Source organism: Argentina silus (genome assembly GCF_951799395.1).
Source record: "Argentina silus genome assembly, chromosome: X".
NCBI classification, from domain to species: Eukaryota; Metazoa; Chordata; class Actinopteri; order Argentiniformes; family Argentinidae; genus Argentina; species Argentina silus.
The window spans coordinates 17,622,140-17,629,872 of record NC_139653.1 but is presented as its reverse complement, the minus strand read 5'-3'; positions in this window follow the sequence as shown (position 1 = coordinate 17,629,872).

The window sequence follows — 7,733 nt, the reverse complement described above, 5'->3', positions numbered from 1 at the left end:
TTTTAATAGTTTCCAATAGTTCCCATATGTGGCCAAAGAGGGCAGCAAAGCTCAAAATTACATGTTTCACCTTTAAGCTACAGTACAGGGCTAGAAGAAGACAACCACCAACACTCCAAGAAATCTACTGGATAAGACCTGAGTCATTTTATTTCTGTAAATAATGACTTTGGTTCTTCTCAGTGAAATACATTTGGATTTTTTTTTACAACATGTGCAGTTGAAACCACTTGGAAATGTTTTCCATGCCATCATTGGCTTCTGTAATAAGTGAGTTGAAGTTCATATGTGTTAGAATTTGATTGGTACTGTATCATCAGCAAATGGTTTTGGAAATGAAGACGTAGAAACAGATGTGTTAACACTAGTTGTGATAATTATAGGTATATATATATATATATATATATATATATATATATATATATATATATATATATATATATATATATATATATATATATACATATATATATAAGAAATTAAATTATTATGGCAGTGATGAAGATGATAGTGATGATGATGATGATGATGATGGTGATGGTAATGGTTAGGAGGTGGACAAGTAGGAGGTGGATGATGACGACGATGATGGTAATGGTTAGAAGGTGGACAAGGATGATGATGATTACGGTCATACTGCTGCTGGTTATGACGCTGTCTGTGTCTGTGGTGGTCTGTGGTCCCTGTGGTCTCTCTGGTGTGAGGAAGTGACGCCTTCGCCGGTCAGGCCATCTGTCCACAGATTAATCCTCACCGCTCTTAGAGATATTACCGCCTGGCTTATAGCCGTGGCAACCAGCCCTCAATCCCAGTTCAGCAGAGCAACCATGTGACCCTGCGGGAGAATTGGGTGGGGGTGGGGGCTAGTGGAGAAACACACACACAAACACACACACCACACACTCACACACTGCACACGTGTTCTGTATTGACAGTGCCGTAATGCAGGGGAAATGCAAACACGTACGTACGTACGTACACACGCACACACACACACACACAAACATTCTCTTCCCTTTTTAGTCTCTCCTCATCAGTTCCATGGTGTGTAAAGGTTTAATCCCCCTGAAAGGTTTCAGTGTCACTTACTGAGTAGCTAGTATCACTGATGTCATTAATGAAACCAACCATATTTAAAATGTATTTGGTAAGATAGGTCATACGTATAAAAACATTTTCATCTGTCACATACACATACACACAAACACACACACACACACACACACACACACACACGCACACACATACAAACACACAGAGTAATAATGTAAAATGTGTACACATTCTTTCCATCTGAGCCCACACTGTAAATCAACACAAGGTCATTGTCAGCATGTAACATTCAAGGTTTTATTCAGTCTTTACATAGTACAGTACACAAGTCAAAAATGTACAGGAAACCTTCAAATAAGGTAAATTAGATACAAAATGAAATCTGCTGTCAAAACAACAGATTTTCAGTTGAAATTGTACAAACCAGTGTTTTTTTTCTTTCTTGCATGAAGTTGATCTTGATTGTTGAAGAATGTTCTAGACCCACTGATAGTTCCCTTTCAGATCCTTAAGAAAAATCATACCACAAAACCTGACTTTGAGTCCTTTAAGAGAGCTGTTGCTGCAAACAAGCCAATTATAGGCTTTAACCTCATCCCCCGCTGTACCCTATCACATTCTTGATCTTATCTTTAATCACTGTCACCGTGGCAACCAGCCAGATACAGCAGGTTCACTCTACAGAGCAATGGTGTTCCAAACTAGTCTCAGATGATTTGTGTGTAAACTAGTTTACGTTGCTAGTTTATGGTCTGAGCTTTGAAGGGCCACTGTTTAGGTGAGACACAAGCTTGAGGTATACAACTGTGAGCCATTTTCCGCACACTAAAACCTTCCATTATTAAATCCGTCCCTTAACCCTATCCTCACTACACCGAGCACTCAGTATAATTAGATGATCTTGTTATTATTGATATCATGAGAGATTAAAGGGTTGGAGATTTTCCCCATAAATTCTAAATATTCATAATCCAGCTCGTAGCTGTATCAGGACACAGAGTGTTGGACGCGTTAGACATCCTCTTGCTCAGATCAAGTGCATGTCTCTCACATGAAATGACAGTTGAGCTCACTGGGGAACATTGGATACAAAAGGAATGTAACAAGTGGCAAATACACATTCTAATGTTTCATTGTATTTTCATCTATGGCTCATCAAGTTCTATGCCCCTGAACAATGCAAGTCGGCACAAAGTGCAATGTTTCTGGCTCATTTTAGCGCTCTGTGGCGCAAGACATGAAATTCATTAGACTCCTGAGCAACACACAATATAACCACATCTTAGCGGGGAGAGCAATATTGGATCTGTCATGTTTATGCGAGCAGGGGTGACAGGGAGGAAGAGATGTCAAGAGAATGGGGCTAAAGTACTTGTGTGCTGAAACTAAAGCCCTTATGTAGAACACAACACAGTTTCTCCTGTTTCAGTGTTTAGACTTGACCATGCAGGCTATGGGGTCTGTAATAATGTTACTGTATCAGACAGGAGTCTATAATACAAAATAATACAAAATACTGGCCCAGTTTTTATAATTTCCTGTCATGTAGAATATTAAATCATATCAGCTCTAATCATTTGATTTCTATCTGAAATGTCCAGAACGTTTCATCCACTGAATAAACCCTTTGATGATGAAAAACTGGTTCTGCTGCTTCCTCAATCTCTGTAGAAATAGTTTTCATTCGCTTTACCTCCAAAAATGGGACCCATGCCACAGATTCTACATCACCCGCTAATGAGGGAAGGCAGTAGTGTTCTAAAGGGAAGGGTGCATCTGCCAAAATAGCGCCATCATCTCAGCAGTCAGGTAGGGGAGCTAGCAGAGGTTTAGATAGAGTCTTGGCAGTACAAGGGGTTAGCATAGAGACAGGGTCTACATTATGTGGTTGTGCAATAACGCTACATACAGTAATGGGAATGACTCATATTACTTGTTCTCTATTTATCTACAGTACTGGGCATGGTGGCTCTCTGTCTCAACCTTTGTCATCATATACGTTGGCATTCCCAAGATCACTGACTTATAGACAGCAGCATGTCATTTCCAAGCATTAGATCAGGACAGATATCCCCTAAATTATCAAATTAACCTTGAATATATTGTGTTCAGTATTTCCATGTACAGTAACACATAATCTTCTTCATATTGGACTACTGATTTCCAATACTTGTGTATAGCTATATGATGCTGACGTTGGCTGATACCATTTCAAAAAGGTTTGTTGTATCAATCATAGAAAGTCCTAAAAAAAACATTTTTAAAAGATCAGCAGTAATCCAAAACTGTAATTCCTGAGACTGCTGACAATGTGGGGCAGTCCTCAGTGCTGGTCCTAGAGGACTACAAAGTCCCCATGTTGTTATTGTGTCTTAGGGCTTCATCAATAACTAAATCAGAGGTCATTACTTGAATAGCGTGTAGGTGATGACTGTAGGTGATGACTCTACTCTGGAATGTTGTTTCTGATAACATTATACAGTTCCCTTCATAAGTATAGGAAATACTCACAAATCAAACAATTACTATGGGGTTAAAGTAGAGAATCTCAGCTTCAATTAAATGTTTTCTTTTTTCAGATTGGTTTCACCATTTATAAATAAACAACCTTATAAACAACCTTTTTATACATAGTCCCCCTATTTCAGGGCACCAAAGGTATTGGAAAATTGGCTTTACAGGTGTTACTGGTTAGTCAGGTGTTCCGTCACATCATTTGTGCAGACAGAGAGAGCTGTCAATGTCTAGTATTGATTCTAGGTTTTGCATTTGCCTTTGGAGTCTGATATTAGTGTCTGTCACCATGAGGACCGAAGAGACGTCAGTGAAAGTCAAGGAAGCCATTATAAGGCATAAATATCAGAAAAATCTATCATAAACATAGTCAAAACCTTAGACTTACCAAAATCAACAGTTTGTAACATCATTAAAAAGAAAGAAAGCACTGGTGAGCTCAGCAACCCCAAACGGGCTGTTAGGCCAAGCAAGACTTCTACAATAGATAACCGAAGGATGCTCACCATAATTAAGTAAAAACCCAATACGACTGTAACATAGATCAAGAACACTCTCCAGGAGGTAAGCATGAATGTGTCAGTGACTACCATCCGCAGAACATGTCACCAGCCGAACTACAGAGGCTACACTGCAAGGTGCAAACCACTTTATCCTCAAAAAGGAGGATCAGGTTTGCTAAAAAGTACCTAAAAAGCCAGCAGAGGTCTGGAAAATGGTCAAATATTATCATGTACCAGAGTGATTGCAAGAGGAAAGTTTGGAGAAGAAAGGATCTTCCCAAGATTTACAGCATGCCACCTCATCTGTGAAACATCATAGAGGGTGTGCTATGGTTTGGGCATGTATAGCTGCTCAAGAACTGGCTAACTTGTCTTAATCAATAATGTTACTGCTGACAGCAGCAGTAGAATGAATTCTGAAGTGTATAGAAACCACTTCACTGCTCCACTGCTCGAGTACAAGCAAATGCCTCCAAATTCATTGGATGGCGCTTCATCATGCAGTAAGACAATGACCCCAAACATACTGCCATAGCAACTAGAGAGTTTTTCAGGACCGAAAGGCAGAACATTCTTGACTGGCCAAGTCAATGTTCAGATTTAAATCCAATGAACATGCATTTAATTTCCTGATGATAAGATTTTAGGCAAAAAGACCTCAAAACAAACAACAACTAAAGATTGCTGAAGGATAGGCCTGGCAGAGCATCACCAGAGAATATACCCAGAGTATGGCGGAGTCATACTCTGGGTATATTGGGGTCGCAGACTTCAAGCAGTTATTGCATGCAAAGATTGTCGACCAAATACTAAACATGAGTACTTTATTTGGACATTATATGATTTCAATACTTTTGGAGCCCTGAAATAGGGGGAGTATGTTAAAAATGTTGTACTTATAAATGGTGAACCCAATATGAAAAAAAACCCTATTGAATTAAAGCTGATAATCTCTACTTTGACTTCATAGTAATTGTTTGATTTCAAATCCAAAATATAGAGCTTGGAGTATAGAGCTGAAAGAAGACATGAATGCTTCCTCTTTCCAATACTTATGGAGGTAGATGTAGATGACTGTATAGAAAACACGTCCATTGTGAGTTCAGGGGCAGTGCAAGAAACATTTCAGAGATAGACAATCAGATGCTCACATTCAATACGGTTGTGTCATGAAAAAATGGGGCAATGTTTCCTCCCTCATTGACTATTCAAGGAAGGTCATATTCTTTGACTTCAAAATCATAATTATCAGCTGAAAGTTACTGTTATGAATCAAATTTATTCCCCGTTGGAATTGGTCTGAGCAGCTTCATAAAATGATCTCTGACCTGGGAGCTGGTGACCTTTTCTGCAAGTTTTCTTGCATACTGCCCTTGTCCTCATGTCCTATATTGCTGATGGAGCATTGGTGGGACTAGTTTGGTTTGCAGTACTGGAAGTTGAATATCTTTAACTTGTAAAGACTCTTTTGTTGGGGTTGGTTTAAAAATGTGTAAATCTTTTTCTAGAAGATATTCTAAAGTATCTCAAATATTTATATCAAAAACAAGATGTCAATTTTGTGAGTAAAACAGCAGGGCTGAATCCTACACTGTTGAGTAAAGAAATTACTCATTGGGTTGATACTGACTTGTAAAAAAGTTTGGTCTCAGGGACTATTGGCATCAATACATCATAACTAGCTTATCTTCATAGAGTTTTAAAAAACGTCTTTCTTTTAAAATTTTGTTTAAGAAACAGTTGAAACATACGTATTTTAACCACTGTATATGCATTAAAAACATGAAATCTGCATATCACTTTGGCAAGAGAAGAAAAATAATACATTTGCAAGTCTTATAATTAAACACTGTCTTAGTCTACATCTTTTAAATGTTTTGTTCTTAACATAGAAAACCCCTTTTCCAACAGGTTTTTCATTCAATAACATTACTGGACAAAAAAGAGCAAAAGACAACAAAATAAATTCACAGGCCGAAAAGATAAACAAATGAAAAAAGTTGCATAATTCTCACATTGACGGATAGAAAAAGAGACTGTGGAGAGCAGTGGACCATGTGAAGTTCTCACTTTGGGAAGGGTTTTCCCAGCCTTGGTGTACCCCTGAAGAAGTTCAGGCAGGAGGAGAGGTGTGCAGTCAGAGCAGGAGAGCAGCGGACTGGACAGTACGGCAAAGCAGTGTTTCTCAATCCCCCGATCTGCGGACCATCACTGGTCTCTGCAATGTTGCTGACCTGACATAGCTTTAGTCAGTTTTCAAGGTTTGATATGAGCAGTCTTCCAAAAAGGATGGACTGCTGTTTGCCGGACCCTGGGATAACAAAAACTTAAACACTGTTGTACAGTACTGTGCATGCTATACTACATTACCGTAGCTAGCTTTCAAGGTCACCATTTAAGCCATCTCTTGAAGAGAAGGCTTGGAGTAAAGGAGGAAAAGCCAGGCCTTAACCTCTATCATTAGGATTCATGCCCTGTCAGCAGAAGGCTCCCAGCCCAATCCCACAGACATTCAAAGAGCCCTGATGGAGACTCATTTTGAAGAGATTACTTGCTAGTATCACACAGAAGATACAAGGACTGAATGAAGAGCCTCTCTGGGCCACTTTACCGGTCAGGACTCAGTATGACTGTACCCCACCACAGCATTGTGTTTCGGGAGGTCTATAGAGGAGTGCAGTGGGTAGCATGGATTCATCTTTCTGTTGTCATTATTATCTCTGTCATTGAATGAGCAGTTAGGACTTTGTTTTGGATGGCTTCGGCTCTGAGGAGTTTCAGGACATGGATATGTTATATTCACAACATTATTAATTTCCTTTTCTTTTCAAACAAGCATGCAACACATTGGAGGCTGGTATACCTCTGTTGGTTTCTTCTGGCAACCATATATCCTATCCTCGGACTGTTTAGCTTTCGTCATCTATATTTAGAGGACTTGTGAAATGCATGCTGGGACTGTTGCTATCCTCTCCACTCTGCTGGAGTTGGCCTGGGCCCAGCCGGTGTCACTGGAAATCCAACAACAACTCCATCCAGTCTGTGTCTGTGTAGGCCTATTCTGTTTTACTGTGGGCCATGTGCACAAGAACACATGCTGTTGACGTCATTGAGAACGTTAACATGCACACAATACTCAAATTGTTTCCAATAAGATAATATTTCTATTAAGCTATTTACATGATTTGCAAAATAAATATTCCCCTAATATTTCTGTTTACATGCAACTGGTGCATATACCTATCAGTGGTCCCACCGATTGGTGGGAGAATGTGATCCTCACACTACAATTTGGTGACAGAGAATGGAGAGAAAACTTCTGCATATCCCCCAGATCTTTCTCGATGTTACCATGTGTGTGCATTGGTACCTATGGAGTGGGTTCTACTCTTTCTTGTTAGGCCTACTACATACATATATATTTTTTAATCTATAATAACATTTCGCTCTACAAGATAGATATCCATGCCGAATACCGCATCATCGCCAACCAGTTTGTGTGGACAAATGCAGTCAAGAATTTTTCTTATCCAAAGGCATGTTTTATCTGTCGTAGAACTACAATATCTGATCAAAGTGAGGCATGCGCAATTGGCGGGAAATACTCAGATTGAGAGTGGAATTCACAATAAAGTGTAGCCTATACATGTCCTAATAGTTCTA